Genomic DNA, 21,476 nt, shown 5'->3' with positions numbered 1-21,476 from the left:
CACTTATGCCTAAAAAGTCCACTATTGTCAACATTAATTGTTGTGTTTTTTAGTAAATGGAAGCCACTTTGTTAAGGCAGAAATATTTTCCCAATAACGTATAATTATCATCATTATATTTTTGGATGCAAATATGTTCAACAATGCTATACCTGGTTCAAGCTGGGTTTTGTCTGGTCTGTCAAAAAGAATAATATTAAAAGTAATACCACCGCCTGGGGACATATAGGTCATCCGCTGCTGCTCCAGCTCTCTCAGAGTCCATGACCTTGTTCAGCTCCCTTTTAAATGTACTCCGAATGTTGGCTATCTTTTGCTTGATGTAGTTGTGTCTACCCTGGGGTACACAGGTTTGCACAACTCTACCACTTTCTCCAAAGCTGCCTTCCTTAGTATTTTATTTAAGTTGTCTCTACTCTTCACAACCCAGAGGCATGGCAGATACATGTCAATGAAATGGGGGAGAAATTCTAGTGAAGTGAACTTATCAGTCATGATTTGATGCCTGCAAGACAGAACACAAGACAAACCATAATGTCTGGCTTAACCCATATACTGGTCCCAATATAGGCCTCAATCTAAGAAATATAGGCACACATGGCGGAACATTCGATGGGCAGATTCAGCGGACTGCAGCCAGCCCCGCCGTGTTGGAGCTCATAGGAGGCACAAAGCAACCCCCATGAGCAAGGGGGAGATGGTGCGCGTCCTGGAGACGCACGATTACGACTGCAAGCTGTGCAATTACGAAAGGCCCAACAGCCGAAAAGGACAGCATTTTGCAGAAGCTCATCGCCGTTTGCCAGAGAGAATTTTCGGCAATCAAAGGACCAAATCCGAAAAAGATGGTCTGATCTAAAACACCAGGAACAAGAACAGATGGAGTACATACATCAGATCATAAAAAAAGTAAGCGATATTTGGATCTAAACAATATGTATATGTGTAACTTAGCTGTCGGTATATGTTCTTTCTCCAAGTAGCTCTAGAGAATTCTATATAAGCGTTTCTAAAATCTTTGTATGACTTGTATTCTAAAGATGAAGGTAAATATAAAGCATATATGAACATTCCTATTTGGTCATGTTTTTGGACATTAATTTTCGGTGGGCAGATTTGGCGGATTGCAGCCAACCCCGCCGTGGTAGAGCTCATAGGAGGCACAAAGCAACCCTCATGAGCAAGGGTGAGATGATGCGCGTCCTAGAGACGCACAATTATGACTGCAAGCTGTGCAATTACGAAAGGCCCAACAGCCGAAAGGACAGCATTTTGGAGAAGCTCATCGCCATTTGCCAGAGAGAATTTTCGGCAATCAAAGAACCAAATCCGAAAAAGATGGTCTAATCTAAAACACCAGGAACAAGAACAGATGGAGTACATACATCAGATCATAAAAAAGTAAGCAATATTTGGATCTAAACAATATGTATATGTGTAACTTAGCTGTCGGTATATGTTCTTTCTCCAAGTAGCTATAGAGAATTCTATATAAGCGATTCTAAAATCTTTGTATGACTTGGGATTCTAAAGATGAAGGTAAATATAAAGCATATATGAACATTCCTATTTAGTCATGTTTTTGGACATTAATTTATTTTTTCTATTTTTTTTTCCTTTCAACAGGAAGGCATACAAAAAGCATGCTCCAGCCAAGCCACCGCAAGGGAACGAAGGGAGGCTACCCTCGCTCGGGCCCCAACAGGGGAGGCAACGAGGCCATCTTCCCCACAAAAACGTAAGTGCCAACTTCAAACACACTCATTTAGCCACCGACAGGGTTGTTTCTAGGTGGGCCAAAGGCCATGGGCTTAGGGCAGAACTTAAGGGGTGAAGAACACTTTCTGGTTGCTGCCTGGCTCATCAGCACCCATTAATGCAGCCTTACCAGTGTAGACATGGGTAGAGGAAAGGCCCCGGGGCTCCCAGTCACACAGAGTCATGCCTGCTAGGATGGTCATCATATATCCCCTTTCCCATAGGAGACAAGAGGGGTGGGGGCAACTGCAGGACTTTTTCAATGCTGGCACTTGTCAAGTGTTTGCCGTCTGGAAAATGCCATTACCTTTCCTTTTTTATGCATTTTTCACAGAAAAACATCCAGAGTGCAGCACGTGGAGTCCACTAGTCAGGAGCAAACATTGACATCAGACCAAGTGCAAGGTTGGTCAACTAATGTACCAAAATGGATGCTAGAAACAGATGGGACTTGGGGTGGCTTATTGAATGGTGTATTGTTTCTTTTTAGAGAAAAGTGAGTGTGGACAGCTCCAGGGCCATCTTTAATATTGATTGGACCCTGGACAAAAATTTTCTTAGGGCCCCCCCCCCATGCAATTTCGCTCTCCACCTTCTCTGAGACATACAATAAATAGCAGCTAGACTTAAAATCAGTTTACTGTATCAGATCAGGCAGCAATTGCGATTGGTTGCCAGAGGTTACAGCATATCATTACTGCTTACTGACTGGTTGCTAGAGGTTACATCACTCCTTAAGGCTCACTGATTAGTTGCTAGAGGTTACAGCACATTTCTGCTTGTTGATTGTCTGCTAGAGAATGGTGTACAGTAATACTGCTCACTGGTTGCTATAGGTTACAGCACATCTTCTCCTCACTGCAGGGGGGCATGATATACCTATGAATGCTGCCTTTATTTACATATCAATGCAGTTGACCTCAGCTATTTACATATGCATGTCACTGCTATTTACATATGAATGTCAGTATTTACATGTAACCACAGGTCAGCAGGTGATTAATCTGTACACAACAATAGGGCAGAGCTGGGCAGCATTAGTAGCAGCACAGGACTAAAACTTCAAGGGACAAGGGAATGTAAACTGGGATAGTTGGCAAGTAGGAGGCAGCTGCTTTGGGCCCCACAACAATGACAGGGCCCAGGGCAGCTGCCCCTTTTGCCCTGCCTTAAAGACGGCCCTGGACAGCTCACCCAGAATGTTTCTTTGGAGCCATGGGATCTGTCTCCTGGACCCAGCACAGACATTGGCATTGTGGACATCATATCCCCTGACTCGGGTCATAGTGAGGGCCAAGGGAACCAGAAGAGGAAGAAATATTCAGGAGCCTCTTGTTTGCACAAGTATATATTCTTGGAATCTTGCTTCAAATATGTATACATGTCAAGTGTTTAGCTGTCCAAACCAAACACCCGCTCCACACATTAGCAAAGTATGTAGTGCCTTAATATCAGCATGGAGAAGGAAGAGATGGAAGGAGTTGGCAGTGTTGCTAGGTACCCAAGTTTGGGAGACCCAGGGCCAAGATTATAGAGTAGTTGCAGTGTGTACATTCCTAGAAGTGTAGGTTTCTGAAGGGCAAGCAGGTTCCAAGCAACAGTAGACTGGGTAGGTATCAATCCTATCGCGCTGGTCCTCAGTGACAGGACACTGTACATCTCACGCCTGGCTGCAATAGGAAAATGTCACATTTTCCTATTGCAACGAGTACAAGAAATAAGCGACAATATCGCCTCTCTAATGGTATAGGTTCCCCTCCGGGGGACATACCAGGCCCTTAGGTCTGGTATGGATTTTAAGGGGAACCCCCTATGCTGAAAAAATGGCGTGGGGTTCCCCCAAGATACATACCAGACCCCTATCCGAGCCCGGCCGGTTAGGAAAGGGGGTGAGGATGAGCGAGTGCCCCCCCCCCTCCTGAACATACCATGCCGTATGCCCTCAACATGGGGGGTGGGTACTTTGGGGAAGGGGGGCACCCTGCGCTCCCCCACCCCCAAGCACCTTGTCCCCATGTTGATGAAGACAAGGGCCTCTTCCCGACAACCCTGGCCATTGGTTGTCGGGGTCTGTGGGCAGGGGGCTTATTGAAATCCAGGAGCCCCCTTTAGTAAGGGGGCCCCCAGATTCCGCCCCCCCCACCCTATGTGAATGAGTATGGGGTACATCGTACCCCTACCCATTCAACTGTGGAAAAAAGTGTCAATAAAAAAAACACACAGTGGGGGTTAGTTACGAAAGGCAAATCCACATTGCACTGCAAGTGCACTTGAAAGTGCACTGAAAGTGCACTTGGAAGTGCAGTCACTCTAAATCTAAATGGTAGATCTGAAATGAGTGGAAGCTCTGCTGATTTTAACATCCAATCATGTGCAAGATAAAATGTTGTTTTTTATTTTCCTTGCATGTCCCCCTTGGATCTACAGCGACTTTCCAAGTGCACTTTCAGTACACTTTCAAGTGCACTTGCAGTGCAAAGTGGATTTTCCTTTAGTAAATAACCCCCAGTGAGTCACATACCACAGGGTATTAATGGATGCGTTTTGGGGGTGTAACCTCTTCCTCATAACTAAAATGGCCCTGAGGAAGGGGTTGCACCCCTGAAACGTGTCCATTGATACCCTATAATGGGAGATAGCACATGTTGACACACTGTGTGTTTTGAGGCTTTATAAAAATAGATGTTGATAACTACACACATTTTAGGAATGGGATCATAGGGGACATTTAATTGTTAGGCCTCTACGTGTATGTGGCTTCAAATTTGGCTTTTAGAGGGATGAGATCACCCCATGTGTGCTCTTAAATGTGGACAACTCCTGCAATTTTTTAGTCGTAAATTCATAAAGGCATAATATTTTTCAACTTCATTAGATCCATTAAGAACAAAAAACATTCTGTGTGCAGCAGACCCACAGCACACCATAATAGTTAGCTGAAGAAGATATTGTCACCTCATGTAGCAATTAAGATACATTTGCACTATTGGAGCAAGTGTCCAAAATAAAGCCCATTTGGGAACATATTAGATATATGAGAAACACAGAAAACAGTAGTTCAAATGAAATATGAGTTTATGATCTCAAAAACATATTAGAAATGATCAACCAATGCCCATCTACCCACAAAATATTAAAGGTATTCCTGCCTTAAATTTCGGGCAATTTGTGAGGGCAATCCAGCACGGGCATTTACAATAGCCCACAGACGGACGAGCTGCAGCCTCTTAATCTGGGCCTGCTAATACAGGGTTAACATCATTTGCCAGTGAGGCTAGGTAGCTGGTAGCATTGCTCCTTAAAAAAATATGTAGGATACAGCAGTACAGGACCACATGGTTTATCTTGTAGTGCCAAGATAAACCAGGTTGATTGGAGTCAAAAACAGCCTGAAACGACTTGAAAGGTTGCCAAACGCGTTTTCGACCACCCCGAGGTTCCTCATAGGAAACTGCTTCATCAGATGTTCCCCCGGAGCAAAGGCCTCATCTGCCATGAAAACAAAATTGAGGCCCTCAAAATTCTCCTCCGCAGGTGTCAAGTTTTAGGTGCCATTCTGGAGTTGCTTGTTGAACTCTGTCTGCATAATCACTCCTCCATCATAGTTGCGGCTGTTCTTCCCAACATCCAAATACAAGAACTCATAGTTGGCAGACACTACAGCTAGCAGGACTATGCTGCAAAAGCCCCTATAGTTAAAATAATAGGAGCCAGAGTTGGCTGGTCCAGACATGCTTTCCAGACATGCTTTCCATCAATAGCACCACAACAGTTGGGAAAATCCCACTGCTGATGGAACTGGGCTGCAACGTCCTGCCATTGCTCTGGGTTGGAAGGAAACTGAGGATTAAAAAAAAAAATGACTACTTCTGCACATAACATTTCAAGCAGATTTGACACAAACATGCTTAGCCAACATAAGGATACACTTAACCGATTCAGCCCTGAAAGATTTTACCCCCTTCCTGACTAGAACACTTTTTGGGATTGGGCACTATGTCACCTTTCGGTGTTATTTGATCACCTCTGCGGTTTTATTTTTTGCTCTATAAACAAAAAAAGAGCAACAGTTTTGAAAAAAATATTTTTTTTTTACTTTTGGCTATAAATAATATACCCCAAAAATATATATAAAAAACTATTTTTTTCTCAGTTTAGGCTGATATATATTCTTCTACATATTTTTGGTAAAAAAAAATATCACAATAAGCCTATATTGATTGGTTTGCGAAAAGTTATAGTGTCTACAAAATAGGGGATAGTTTTATGGCATTTTTATTATTCTTTTTTTTTTTTACTAGTAAAGGCGGTGATCTGTGATTTTTATTGGGACTGTAACATTATGGCGGACACGTCAGACAAATTTGACACATTTTTGGGACCATTGGCATTTTTACAGCGATCAGTGCTATAAAAATGCATTGATTACTGTAAAAATGCCACTGGCAGGGAAGGGGTTAACACTAGGGATTAAGAAGATTAGGAAGAAGATTAAGGGGTTAATGTGTTCCCTAGAGTGTGTTATAACTGAAGGGGGAGTGGACTGTGTGTAAGGGAAGAGATAGATCGCTGTTCATACGATGTATGAACAGACAATCTGTCACTTCTCTCCTCAGAGAACCGTAAACTGTGTGCTTACACACACAGATGCCGGTTCTCCGTGTGCCCCGAGCAATCGCAGGAGCCTGTCAGTGATTACAACCGCCGGGCACTCAGATCGGCTCTGGGTGCCCCTAGTGGCCATAGGGCAAAGCGACGTTACATAACATCGTTTCACCCAGCTGAACCATTCTGCCGCACTACAACTGCGGCGGCTGGTCGGCAAGTGGTTAAATGAGTATTTAAAGACAAAAGTGGAAGGTCAATTTATCTGATTCCTCCCCCTCTGGTGGCCCATTAGACAAATTTTAGGAAGGGTAATGGGTAGATGTTTTGGACAGGTAACCCTCTCCACTTACATGAGAGCTGTTTGCATAAATAATCAGTGATACTTTGGTCAGCCCCTCCTTTCTTACGCTACTGGCAGCCCAGTGGAAAGGTAAGAAGTATCATAATCTAAAAATCTGGATACACACTGTCCAAATTGTAGCACATTTTCACATAATGATTTAACCAATCAATATAATAGAAGACAAAAACGTAAAAAGTTTCAATTTGTAGGTAATCAGGCAGGCCCTTGCAATACATGGTTTGGGAAATGTATATATAAATTTGAACACAAAAGAGGGATAGTGTGTGTGCATATATAGTATTTGGATCTGTTGACTTAGCATTTTTGGGAAGAGAGGGTTCCAAATGAGTTTGGAACCAAAAAAAATGGCCTCTTGCACGCTGCCTGAATTTGAGGACACCAACAACATTTGTACACATTTTAGGGGTTGTTTAGGGTAAGCCACAAAATGTAGCTGACAAAAAACATTGTTAATTTATCAGGCTATGTGTGTATGGGCCCAGGATAGCATGCTGGGGAGGTTATTGAAGGAAAATATGCATGTAGGCCAAAAAATTAGCAGGACAAGCTTACAGCATGCCTGAGGACAAAGAGGACATTACAATATTGATAATTATATAATCAGAAAATTTATAAAATACATTAGCAAACATAAATACATAGAATGTGATCTTAAAGGAAAAAACTTACCCTAATATAGTCCTTCTGCAGGACTTGAATGATGGCTGAGTAGGTCTCTGGAATAATGACTCCCAGAGCCTGGGGGGAGATCCCAGTAGTAAATTTGCGGTCCTGAAGACTTCTCATCGCTAAGTACCGCAAGGTGGCTATGGTGGCTAGGGAGTGATGGAAAGCCTCATACATGTGTCCTGCTTCTTAATTTAGGGGGGTCACCAATGCCAAGAGGTGGTGAAAGCAGGGATCTGTCATCTGGAGATAATTCCGAAAATCATCCGGATTATTCTCCTGGAGCTCCCGCAGCAATGGCATATGACATATTTGGTCACGATTAAGCAACCATTTTTTTGTCCAAGAACTCCTCCTGTTCCTGCACTGGACTTGGGTTAAAGCAATAACTCCTAGCCCAAAAATCATATGTTCAAAGGGTGGCACTTGAGAAATTAACTTCCTCTTTATAGTCTTGTAGTACGTCACTATGACAATTTGTGTATCATTAGTATGCAAGACAAGATCCTGGCACATGCCTTTTGAACAAAAATCAGAAGCTCGGTCGGGCAACAATCATACCGTGTGTACGAGGTTTTATACTCCATACACACTATTAGATTCTCTGCAGATTTTTGTCTTTAGATTTACCAAAACCATATAATACGAGGTCAAACCTTAAGAGTTTCAATTTGTATGCAATCAGGCAGGCCCTTGTACTACATGGTTTTGGTAAATCTGAAGAAAGAAATCTGCAGAAAATTTAATAGTTTGTATGGGGCATTACTTTCCTCCCTGTTTTAGCAATCTTTACTGTGGAGACTTGTCTGATGTCACATATCCTTTGTAGCAAAATGTCCTCCCTGATTCCTCTACTCATCTGCCCCACTGCCCGATTCATTCAAATGGGTGAGCCATATTCTACTGGATGGCTGGAAACCACTATGAACATGGTTCAGTCATAGAAATGAGTGGAGAAACAGCATGCAGGTGCAGCAAAAAGAGGTACAATTAAATAAAAATTGTCATTCCTCCAGTATTCATAAATTGACATACTCTGAATGAAGTTCTATCTCTGGCCAATAACACATCTATCCAACAAGGTGGACTTCAGTATACCATAGTCAGGTTGGTGAGATACAAAATCCAGGCTCTTTCTTCTAGTTATTGCACTCTGTTCTGTGCCATGTTTTATAAGGCAGCTACTGTACATAACTGATCTACTCCGGTGGTAGCGGGCCGCTGTTCTCTAATATAAGCAGATCGTCCTTATTCGAGCCATGCTGGAAAATAGCTGCTCTTGTTTTTTATTTTCATATGCTCAGCTTTCCGTGTATGTGAGCGTTAAACAATCTCCAGGAACAACTTCATACCGCTCTGGAAACAGCTCATTTACGTCTGATAATTAGTATTTATAATCCATCGGTGAAATTATTAATAAGTGACTCAGCTCACATAACCAAGCAGGAGAGGCAAGTTGCTTGGCGCTCGCAATGTGCCTAATTAGTGTCAGAATGTAACAATTAGGTGTTGATATACCGCCCAGTGGCAGTTCATATAAACATTTAATATTGCTGCTGGAATTACAGCAGTGCTAAACAAATCACAACGTGTGTATGACTTTTTAATCTCAAAGCGACAGCGCACAAAGCATGCAAACTTTTTTAAAAAGCCATATGGACTGTACAGAAGAAACTTGTTTCAAGCGGCAGACCCGTGTAGTCTGTGCTTATACCACGTTTAACTGCCAGTCTGCAGCACCTGGAGGATGTAGAGAAGTAAATGTAAATTGGCCAGGTGACTTCTCAAAGTAATCAAAAGCAACCGATCAGAAACCATTGCTGCTCTGCCTCTCTGACCCACTATTGTATTCCTAATTAGTACCAGCATTTCTGGGTATGGGCTAACACATGACTCTTCCCAGCCAATAACACAGCACTGGGTGCCTAATGTCCAGTTACCAAGCTAGATTACTATTAAATGGGGACAAGGAGGAGCTTACTGATCCCTGTGCAGGTTTCTGCAATCAGAATGTTGATTTTTAAAGTCATTTAAAGGATACTGAGAGTATTCTAGTGACAATTCCGACAGTTGGAAAGTTCAGGTGAGTACATACTGTCAATTTATGATCACCTGCTTTCTCCTGGTCAGTAAAAATTTATTGAGGTTAAAGAAAGCCAGATGGCAGACACCCTGGAGCAATTATGACAAACATTGGCACCCTAGATGGTTTGGCATTACATTTCTCATAATGCTCATGCACTCTTCAGTGTAGTTGAGCATCATGGGAAATTTAGTTCCAAAACATCTGGGGTGCCAAGGCTTGCCATCACTGTCCTAGAGAATAAAATAATGGTAGTTCCAATTTTTATGACACACGCTATTAGTGCAACAGTTTCTGAAATGCAACATTTCACTAAACAATACACTAAAGTTAATTCTATGGTTGTAGAGTACATAATATATTAGGGCTCTTTCACACAGGTGGACCGATCGGTTCCACCTGTCAATTTTTCCAATATCCGACCTGATCCTATTTGCCAAAAACAGATGGATGGGGATCTGTTTTCCATTCGTCTGGTGGATTGGATCCAATGGCAGGCGGGTGTAAATGGACAGCGGTCCGTTTATATCCAACTGCTCCTAGAGGAGAGGGAGCTGTATGTTTATGTATCTGTATCTGTATGCATCATCCGCCTGCTCAGCGGGGATCAGCATACATTGTCCCATGTGTAAGGGGCCTTATCCAAATTTTTGGTAAATTATAAAAGATGAGGTTGCGCCAAGTAAATAGATATCCAATAAGTCAATGCTTAAAAGTTTGCGTACCCATGAAGAGGCAATAAACTTCAGTGCCTTATTTTCCATGGGCGCTGCTACAAAAGCCCCTACAGGACATTGGTTCAGAGTTAACAGTGAATAATGGGCCTAGAATTATTGCTTTTATTCTGACATGAACTATAAAATGTAACGTGTTTAAAAATCAACACATTTGAGCGTAGGCACTCCTGACATGTGCATTTACTTTCCTATTTGTGTATGTAGAGTTCAAAATTTTAGGGGGGTTTAAACCGTTAATAAACCCAGTTTTTGTCTTTAATGTGTTTTCCCTTCCATGAGCTCCTTGCGGTGAAGGCAAGTTATAGGTGGGGGCAGGGACCATTTGTTTGTTAGTGGTGTAAATATGGTCCGGGGACACACTGGGCACCTTTGCTGCCACTGTGCTCCTGTTCCTTTAAAGGGGATTGGGCTGCTTCCAGGTCCACCTGCCCATTATCTATCCATTTAATGCATGTGCTTCCATTGTGGAGACGCTTCTAAATTCAGTAGCGTTAGGACTACAAGCAATACACAGGGTGCCGTAAAGAGGCCTTGCAGCTTACACATGCATTTGCGAATTCATGCTAACTAAACCCCTGTTTTTAACGCAGACTGTTGGACAGGTTAATTTGGTCGGTTGGCAGACTGGTTGGTGAGTTTGGAATGCTCTGTTTTTGTCTTTCGTTTTCTCACAGTACACAGAACATGGAAATGCAATAGTGCTGATTGACCCTGTGCTGATCACATGCACTTTCCCAAGAAAAAAACAACTTTCTAGCAATACACACCAAATTGAGCATGTGCAGCGTGTCCCTCTGTTCTATCAGGAAATAGTCTGGAGTCAGTGGAAGAAGAGGAGGATCAGAGAAGACAGGATCACACAGCCTTTTTACACAATGCAGAGGATTAACCCCTGAGGCCTAAACTGATTAAGACGTTGTTTTTTAAAAAAAATTTGGGGATATTTATTATAACAAAAAGTAAAAGATTTTGTGTTTTTTTTTTTTTCAAAATTTCCGGTCTTTTTTTGTTTATAGCACAAAAAAACAAACAAACACAGAGGTGATCAAATACCACCATAGGAAAACTCTGTTTGTGGGGAAAAAAAGGACATCAATTTTGTTTGGGTACAGTGTTGCACAACCACGCAATTGTCAGTTAAAGCGACGCAGTGCCTTATCCCAAAAAATGGCATGGTCATTAGGGGCAAATCCCTCCAGTCCTTCAGTGGTTAAGAGCATGGGTATAACTTTTTAAATGTTTGCCACTAAACTTTATTCATCACATAGATGGCAAAAAGTCCCCGATTTTTTTTTTATTACAGGTTTTCCTTAATGAGACATTAGGGGTCTCTCTCACCCTCCAATGAAGCTAACGGAGTGCAGATCATGCTCTGTTACCTTCTTCCCTGGCCATATTGACTGGGGAAAATGACACAAGTAGTGACACTTTACACGTCACTTCTGAGTCATTAGGAGAAGGGGGAGATCAGTGAAAAGACTTTTGCTGATCTTCTACCTGACAGCACCCACCAAGCTGGTCCCTGTTATGCTGATCAGGCATGTACTGGCCATCGGGACTACCGGGAGATTCCCGGTGGGCCGATGGCTCAGTGGGCCGGTTTCAGTGATGGCCTAGCCAAATGAATGGCTGCGCTACTCGCACAGCCATTCATTTGAGCACCGCTGTACTTCTGAGCACAGCGCGGTGCACTTCGGCTCTTTCCGCCCCCACTCGGCGCTCTCATAACACATCTTCGGCCACCTCCGCCACCGCTCGGCTTCCCCCGCCCTGCTCCTCTCCGACAGCGAACAAAACTCGGCTATCTCCGGCGGCCCCCGCGGTAACGGACGCTGTGAGTTTAAATGAGCCGGGGGCCGCCATGAGAGCAGCCGACAGGCAGAGAAGTCCCTGGAGCAGACGAGGGAGCCTGGAGGATGGCGGTGCTGCAGGAACCCATCCAGGTAACCGGCCGGCCCATTGAATACTGTATATAGCACATGGCTGGATATATATATATATATATATGCTGTGCATGTGTGTATATATTATATATATATATATATATATATATATAGCTGTGTGTATATATATATATAGCAAAGGATATGGTGCTAAATAAAATAACATAAAACATCCATTTGGTGAAAATAATATGCAAAATCCAACATAGCTAAAAGTTCACCAAAACTGTCAATTAATATTAAAATGTGCATAAAAATATTTTCAGCAAAAAAATCATATATAAAAATGCTTATAATTAAAAACCCCCCTTTTTTTTGTACTCTTTTTGCACTTTAATACCAAGGACATAGTTTGGATAAAATGGTTTTAATTATAAGCATCGTTTATATACAAATTTTTTGCTGAAATTTTTTTTTATGCACATTTCAATATTAATTGACATGTTTGATGTACTTTTAGCTATGTTGGATTTTTTGTATTATTTGAATCATTATTTGCACCAAATGGATTTTTTTTATGTTATTTTGGTTAGCATCACATCCTTTGCTATATATTCAATTTATCTGTGGGTTTGTGTTAGGCCCCTTTCACACATGCAGATGATATGTCCGTATTTCATCCATCCGTTTGCAGATGAAATACGGGCATACATTCATCCCTATGGGATAGCGGGTGTCTGCGGATGAACATCCGCAGACACCCGATTTCATCCGCCTCCGCAACAGTCCGATTCTGCAGACGGAGGAAAATCCTATTTTTCTATCCGTCTGCAGAGCGGATCGGATGAACACGGACAGACGGTCCATGCTCATCCGATCCCCATAGAGGAGAGCAGAGATCTGTCCGCAGCCGGCTCAGCGGGGACAACGGAGGGATCCCCGCTGAGCGAGCGGATCATCACGGGGCGGATCATTACTGATCCGTCCCGTGTGAAAGGGGCTTAAACCTGTTTGATGTTGGCAGCTTCTCATTACTGCGGTTGATCAAAAATAGGTGTGCGCATTAGTTGTTTATTTTAAAATATATAATGCAGAGCCAGACTTCGGGCAGGTGACAGGGGGACACCAGGGGGTGGGGGGGGGGCTGGAAAATAAAAGATCACCAGCAGTGTGCTGTCGGCTTCTGAGTTTGCATACTCCTGCTATGTGTCTAGCCGGGCCGTGATGATGTCACTCTCGTGCAAGTGCGCAGCATACTGTTTTTGTGCGCGTTTGCAAAATTGGAGTGGGCCGGTCTGGATGAAGTCCAGGGCCAAATTTTTGTCCCAGTCCAGCCCTGATGCTGATGGGTGTGTGGAGCTCACGAAAAATGGTGGTGACATGTGGACAGTGGTCTACTACAGGGGTGTGTGGAAGTGTGTGATTGTTTCTGAGAGTTGACAGTTGTCTTGTCAGATTTACACACACTCCCAGCAGCTGTAGCAGTCAGGAGTGTGTGTACAACCCCTTGTTACCATCACTAAAAGGCTTACAGCGGTGGTGGTAAAAAGGTTAATCATGCCAGTAATAAATATCCTATAGAAATACAGAAAGAAGTGCCAGACCAAAACCAGATAAAAGGGTCCAAAAGGGTCCAAAATAATTTTAATTGTTCCTAAACAAGTCATATAAAAACAACCAACACATTCCAGATGCAGCACCACTCCCCGTTTAACAGGGATCAGCAAAAGATAACATTTTGAAAGACTCAGAGAAAGCAGTGACCTCACAGATCTAAATTAGGACCAATATTATACTCTTCACATGGAGTACCAACTTACAGCAATTGTTGGGCAGCAATGGGGTAACACATTTCCTGCCCCAAGGTGACAACGCTCATTCACTTTACTATATCTGTGTATGAGCAGTGTTGTCACTCTAGGACAGGAACCATTAAGACTGCAGTGAACTTTTCCCTCTAACCTTCTCCATTACATAGACAGGAGGTATTCTGTAGTCTAATAAGACTACTTCAGATAACAGCAGAGTGTACGAGCTTACTGAATTTCCAGCAGAGTCTACAGATTATCCAACAGATACAACAAAACGCTTTCAATGATATCATTGTTAGGATTTATGTACACTTCATAGCAAATCAGCAAGATGTAAAGGGCACGTATGTTTGAATGGGCTCTAAATATAAATTGCCTACTGATGAAAAGAATTTTATAACATAAGCAAGGCTCCTCTGTAATTAGTTATTTTTGGAATGGTGTGTCTATCCCCAGGGCTATTCTGTAGGAAGTTAGATTCCTTCCTAAAATAGTTAGAAAGCATCAGTCCAGATGTATAACATGCTATACTGCATGTATAACATTTTTCCTTGCATACTTATTTTTTCGGCTATATTTAATTAGCTCACCCTCTGCCTTTAAATAATTTGTTACTCTTCTACGGTTCTTAAACTCCTTCTGATTTTGTCAAATTTCGCTGGTTGCTATGAGTAATTTGTACCTGAAATTCTACAAAGCACATAAGTAATTTTAACAAAACAAAAAGATAAATGGGCTGGAGATTACCATATAGATCTGCATTATTTCAGCATGCGATGCAGCCATACATTTTTTAAATTGCAAATAACTTTCCATGGTATTCAGCATACACTTATAACTCAATACTGAATCCTGCCTTTCCCTGGCAAGTAAGCCCAAGGAAATGTTTTAAAGCGGTAGTAAACTATTTATTATGTTTACTACCAGTTTAAAACATTTCCTTGTGCTTACTTGCTAGGAAAAGGCAAAATCACTTGGCAACACTGCAGTCAGATCCAGACAAGTCACAAGGCAGGACAGCCAGCCCTCCTGCTCGGCAGATACTTGGGCCCCCCCCTTTGAACTGATGGGGCCTGGGCCCAGTTCAGAAGGGCTGGCTGTACTGCCTTATCACCAGCCCTGTACACATAGGACGTTGCTACATTGCTATGTTGTCAAGTGAGCAGCCTACTATTTCTAGCCAATACAGACTATAGCCAGCGTCGATAAGCACCTTATTTGTTTTCCATAAAAAAAATCTAGCACGGGTTCTAGCCTTCCCTAACTTTTTAAAAGTAAAAAAAAGGCTAGTCTGTCTGTGGTTTTGTTAGCCCCTGTACACACAGTCGGACATTCCGACAACCAAATCCATCGGAATTTGTCCGACGTATTTTGTCCAAAACTGGTGTTGCATACACATGGTTGGACAAAGTTGTCAGAAAATCAGATCGTTCAGAATGTGATGACGTTATTTCGTTACAATGGGACTACGTTCAGGCTAGTAGCCAATAGCTCTGGGCTCGTAATTTGATCTGAGCATGCGTGGCACTTTGTCCGATCGGAATTCTCTACAAACGATCGGACAAAGTCCGATCGGATCATGTTGTCGGAAAATTTTACAGCCCAGCTCTAAAACTTTGACGTTCGGATATTCCGATGGAAACAGTCCGATGGAGCCCACACACAGTTGGATTATCCAACAACACAGTCTGATCGGACATTTTCCGTCGGAATGTCCGACCGTGTGTACAAGGGCTTAGAGATTATCCCAACATGTTTGGTAAAACCAAGTCAGTAGGACAAGAATTGAGATAGATCTCTCTCGACACATATATCAATAAGAACCCATCACAGATAACCATTCATCCCTATATCTAAAACTAAGAAAGCTTTTTTGGGTGGAAATACACTTTAAAGAGAGCCTTTCGCAAATCTGACAAAATTCTAATTTAGCAATTACCTTAATGTTAGTATATTACAAAAAAAAAACACACAAGTCTATGTTCTCCACAGATATGCTTGCAGATGAAGTTTGCATCCTGCTTTGCTTCTCCCATGCCACCATTTTTGACCCCCCAGTCAGAACTTGACTGTTTCTTCCACCCTTTCACAGCCAGCCCTCTGATGACACATCACTAGATCCTGTGCATGCATACATGGGGATCTAGCTGTCTGTCATTTTATTTACTTATTGCCATGGGATCATCAAGATCAATAGATAGTCGCATTATGACACTATCGCAAAAAGGACACAAGCTAGAGTGAACAGGTAAGTCATGTGATAACTCTGTAATACCTGTTGTGGATATCCCGGGAGCCCATGCTTCACCTATGGTCATTCCCTGAGAGAAAAAGGAGGAGGTAGGATAGTAGAAGAGCTTAAAGAGCTTAAAGAAGAACTTCAACCCCCCCCCCCCCACCTTCATTTTTTCCTTTTCTTACCTTTTTCATTGGATTATGCAAACAAATATACACACCTAGCCATCCAGTGGTGTTCTGTAGGGATCTGCTGCTCCTCTGCTGAACACCTGGACCCGTGCCACCATCTTCTTTTCTGAAATTATCAGGGAGCTGGCTGTTTCCTCCAGTTCCTCGCAGCCAACCCTCTAGTGATGTGCATGCATATTGCCATCTGGGAGCCGGCAGCAGGAACCAGGTGTCACCATTGTATATGCACCTTAGTGTACCACAAAACCTTCTGGGATGTGTGGTGTGGATGTCCCAGGAGACTGTGGGTAAAAAATACATCATTCTCACATAGGTGACAGTGCAGGGAGGGTTCCCCCAAAAAAGTTATTAAAAAAAATATATTCAATTGTTGAGGGGGGGGGGAGATAGGAGTGGAATGACAGGGTGGGTGGGGAGGGTGAGGCTCTGCTTTAAAAAAGGTATTTAGAATAAAAAAGTTAAATGTAGTAAGCTAAAAGTTATACAAGGTGAAAGGTCCACTCACTGATAGAAAACATGGACCAACAGAACCTACTGCTGCATTTGTACTTTCTTCCCTCTAATTGATTACAGCTTTGCCTTTAAATAAGGCTGCCATCTACCCCCACTGAGGTTTCATTATTACTGCATTTCTTTTACTATCATTTTTATTCCATCAAGAAAGTCTTTGAGGCGTAAACAGTCGCACACCTATCTCAATAACAATTTTCCACAACCTAATGTCTTTCACTGATGCGTTACTCCATTTGGTTAGAGCCTTCGCTGACATGAGATTATTAAATCAGCTTTTTCTTGAAGCATCTTCTTCCACTCCGCTGCCTAGAGGCCATATAAATACAGTGAGTGGGATACGGAGCTCTTCAGGCGAACAAACCAGCTCTCTTAAAGAGACCCTGTCTATTAAAAATCAAGAATTGTAAATGTACAGTGTTTTTTCTTTCCATAAGCATTTTCATTTTTAATCAACTTACAATGTGCCTCTGAACTTGTGGGTTATATGCCACCTTCAGATGATGGACATTGGTACACCCTAAGACAAGAAGTCCACTCCCTATATAACCCCTCCCACTACTGAGAGTACCTCAGTTTTTGTAGCAAAGCAATACACGTGTATACCAGAAAGAGGAGAGGGACCTCTGTCTTGTGATGTACTTCAAAGAAAGGGATTTTACAGGTAAGCTGTTATAAAAATCCTATTTTCTTAATCGTACATTACAGGACACAGAGCCATAGTAATTACTATGTGGGATGTCCCAGAGCAATGCCAACTGAGGGGAGGGATACACAACAGAATTAGGGCAACATGAGACTAGATGACTTATACTGCTGCCTGCAGCACACTACGCCCAAAGGCGATATCCTCATGCCTTTTTACATTCAACTGATAAAATCTGGCAAATGTATAGACGGAAGACCAAGTTGAAGCCTTGCAGATTTCACCCATGGAAGCTTGGTGATGCACTCCCACAAAGCATTAACAGTCCTAGTGGAGTGTGCTTTTGATTTGAGAGGGTGGAATCCTCCTCTTTAAACCATAAGCCTGAACAGTTACTTGCTGAATCCATTTAGAAATAGTAGATTTCGATGCTGCCTGTCCTTTTTATGGGACCTTCAGGCAACACAACAAAACATCAGTTTTTTCGTATCTGAGCAGTCGCCTTCAAGTAGACCTTGAGTGCTCTCACCACATCAAGAGAATGTAGTAATTTCTCTTCTGTAGAACAAGGTTCTGGGAAAAATGACGGTAGAACAATATCCTGGTTCAGATAAAAACTAGACACTACCTTCGGTAGAAAGTTAGGATGAGGACGCAATACAAACTTAACCTTGTGAATAATCAAATATGTCTCTTTACAAGAAAGAGCAGCCATCTCTGATACCCTTCTTGCAGAAGATATGGCTACCAGAAAATGAGTTTCCTTGTCAAGAGGACCAAGGGAATATGCTGTATCGGCTCAAAAAGGCTATTTCAGCAATGCCAACAGAACTAAATTCAAGTCCCAAGGGTTCAGGGGTGACTTAACCGGAGGATTAAACCATGTTACCCCCTGAATAAGCTATGAACAAAAGAATGCAAAGAAAGTGGTTGTTGAAATAATACAGATAAGGTCGAAACCTGGCCTTTGATAGTACACAAGGGCAGATTAATTTATAATCCCATCTACATAAATCAAGAATTCTACCTATGACACACTTCCTGGGGTGCCAACACCTGGATTCACACCAGGAGACATATGCTTCCCATGCTCTATAATCTATGATTCTGGAAGCCAGCTTCTCTGCATTAACCAAGGTAAATACCACTGGACCTGACAGCCCACACTTCTTCAGAATGTGGGTCTCAATAGCCAAACCATTAAATTTTGCGTTTGTAAGGTAAGATTGAATACCGGACCTTGCGAGAGAAGGTCTAGATGTGGAGGTAGGGTCTATGAGTCCCCTACTGCCATCTTTATGATCCCTGCATACCAAGATCTTCTGGACCATAAGAATCACCGATTTCCCTTCCTGCTTGATCCCGCGAAGCAGTCAAGCAAGCAGAATAATAGGAGAAAATTCATAAATCAGTGAGAACTGATTCCCCGGGAATACTAAGGAATCTGTTATGCATGCTAGTGGATCCCTTATTCTTGACACAAAGTTGTCGATTCTCTTGTTGAACCTGGACGCAAACAGATCTACATCTGGGATCCCCCATCTTCAGCACATTGCCAGGAAGATATCGGGGTGAAGGGAACATTCTCCCGGGAACAACTGCTGGCGACTCAAGTAGTCCGCCTGCCAGTTTTCTATTCTAAGACTGCCGATAGGCAAGGTACATTATTTTCTGCCCAAGTTAAGATATGATTCACCTTTCTCTGGGCCGCACATTGGTGATTCATATAGGCCACTGCTGTGGCATTGTCTGATTGGATTCCGACAGGACAATTCCGTAACCTGAACGTCCAGGCCCTCAGGGTCAAGCGTGCTGCCCAGATCTCTAGAATGTTGATGGGCAAGGTCATTGTTACCATCTTCCAGGTAACTGGTAGAAAAATTTTTCCCTTCTGCAGATTCTTGGTTATCAACCACCAACTGAGGCTTTGGTGCACCCTGGAGACAGATACATTGGGAAATCTAGAGCTTGGATCTTCTTGTTCCAAGCCGATAAGATACTGTTTTGCAGCAGCCTCAAATGAAACTGAGCATAAGGAACAGCCTCGAATGAAGCCACCATCTTTCCCAACAACCTCATGCAAAGTCGAAGAGAAGGATTTTTCTTTGCCTTGACCCCCTGAATCAGTTCTTTTATGGCCCTGATATTTGCCTGGGGCAAGAATACCCTTTTCTGGGCTGTATCAATAATCAGACCCAGGTATTCTAATCTCCTTGATAGTTTTTTTTTTTTTAAGGAAGATTGCTCTAGGTTGAGAATCAAACCAAGGTATTCCAGGTAGCTGTGGATTGGTCTAAGCAGGCTACCGACTGGTCTATCAAGAGCAGATCATCTAGGTAAGCTATAATCGTTATACCTTGGGTCCTTAATTCGGCTACAGGAGGGGCCAGGACCTTTGTAAATACTTGAAGGTGCAGTAGCTAGACCGAAAGGCAGAGCTACAAACTGAAAACGAAGATTTTATACCTCGAAACATAGATATTTCTGGTGAGCGGTAAATATAGGTACATTGAGGTATGCATAAGAAGTTCTTCACCTTCGCCAGAAGTTTTCCACCTTATAGGACGGAGACCACTGATTGTATTGACTAAATGCGAAAAGAATGGATAATCAGAAACCGGTTTAGATCTTTGAGATCTAGAATGTGAAAAGGATTAAATAAAACCCCAATCCCTGCTCTTGCATGAGAACCACTAAGATAAATTTTTTGAGACAAAAGAGAGACTTTTTTTCCTCTGGAATCTGAGAAACGAGCAGACGGGGACTTTCAGAACTCAAGCTTGTACCCTAGTGTTATTGAGGAAGTCACCCATCCACAGCCCACGGAACCTGGTATTCCCAGGTGGTCCCCCATCCAGGTACTGACCAGGCCCGACCCTGCCTAGCCTCTGAGATCAGATGAGATCAGGTGCTTTCAGGGTGATGTGGCCGTAGGCTCCCGACACTCTTCCTACCAGACCCGTGAGAACTGCAGAAGTCCCCCCCCACTTTGAGTGAGCAGGGGTGCCCCCTCATAAGGAGGCTCCAGTTCCCCTCTTGAACTTAACGGTGGAGGCCATCGTGACGGCCTGGAGGCAGATGCTCCTGACACTAGAGAAGGAGCTTGTTTAAATGAAATAAAAAGTCAAACTTGGAGGATATAGCAGCGACAATTGCTGGTATCTCCCACTTTTTAGTGAATTTTTCCTCCATAGAATAAAGTGTTATAGAAGGAAAAAAATGCTTATCTGGGTGATCCCACTCGGAGTGCATAAGCCTTTGCAGCAATGAATGGACAGGAAAGGCATGCGCAGCTTGGGGAGGCTTTAGTGTACCCAAACAAAAAGTGGGCATATCAACCGACTCAATGAAGAGTAGCAAAAATGCACCATCAATCTTTCAGATAGTGAAGCTGATCCCCGTGGATTTGACGCTTCAGAAGAGGAGTCATCAGTCTCTCCATGGTCCCCTAAGGGAAATTCATCTTCTCCCACCCCCAGATCCTCAGTTTGAGGGTCCTGGGTAATGGAAAGGGTGCTGTCTCATTTTATCCCATTCTGGGATGCAATTAAAGCCTCTAGCCAATACTATTATGGCTTGAGGAAAAAACCCTCTCCAGTAATATAGACAGGGGCTGCAGTATTGAAAACAATTGCAATATATGAGCCCTGATGGTTCACTCTGACCGGCCACCCCCTCTCAGGGGAGGATGCCATTGTAGAGATGAGTTTTTTATTTTATTTTTTTAACTTCTTTATTTTTATTCAATTATCAACCATTAGAATGACAACAAGAAAGGCATACATAGCACACTGACGCCGTTGTCCCAATCAAAGTTAACAGCAACAACAAAATAAATAAAACAAACATAGGAGTCATGTGCCACATTCAAGTTATTGCAACCTTACCCTTAAATCAACCCATTACACCCATCCCCCCCACCCCTGTACACACTGTTTGCGCCGGCAGTCCCGCCAAATATTGTTTGGCTGACTAGGAGAGGA

At 42.7% G+C, this 21,476-nt stretch overlaps 1 non-coding gene across 1 annotated transcript; it reads right to left on the bottom strand.

The window, feature by feature from the left end:
- Positions 1-20,310: 20,310 nt before the first annotated feature.
- LOC143965221 (5S ribosomal RNA) lies at positions 20,311-20,429 on the bottom strand. The gene has a single exon (XR_013271600.1). It is a non-coding gene; the product is annotated as a 5S ribosomal RNA (ribosomal RNA).
- Positions 20,430-21,476: the final 1,047 nt, after the last annotated feature.

This window comes from Lithobates pipiens, unplaced genomic scaffold (genome assembly GCF_037356315.1).
Source record: "Lithobates pipiens isolate NorthernLeopardFrog02 unplaced genomic scaffold, aLitPip1_a1.2 Scaffold_8, whole genome shotgun sequence".
Lineage (NCBI taxonomy): Eukaryota > Metazoa > Chordata > Amphibia > Anura > Ranidae > Lithobates > Lithobates pipiens.
Note: the sequence above shows the minus strand (reverse complement) of the source record. Positions and strands in the feature narration are given on the sequence as shown.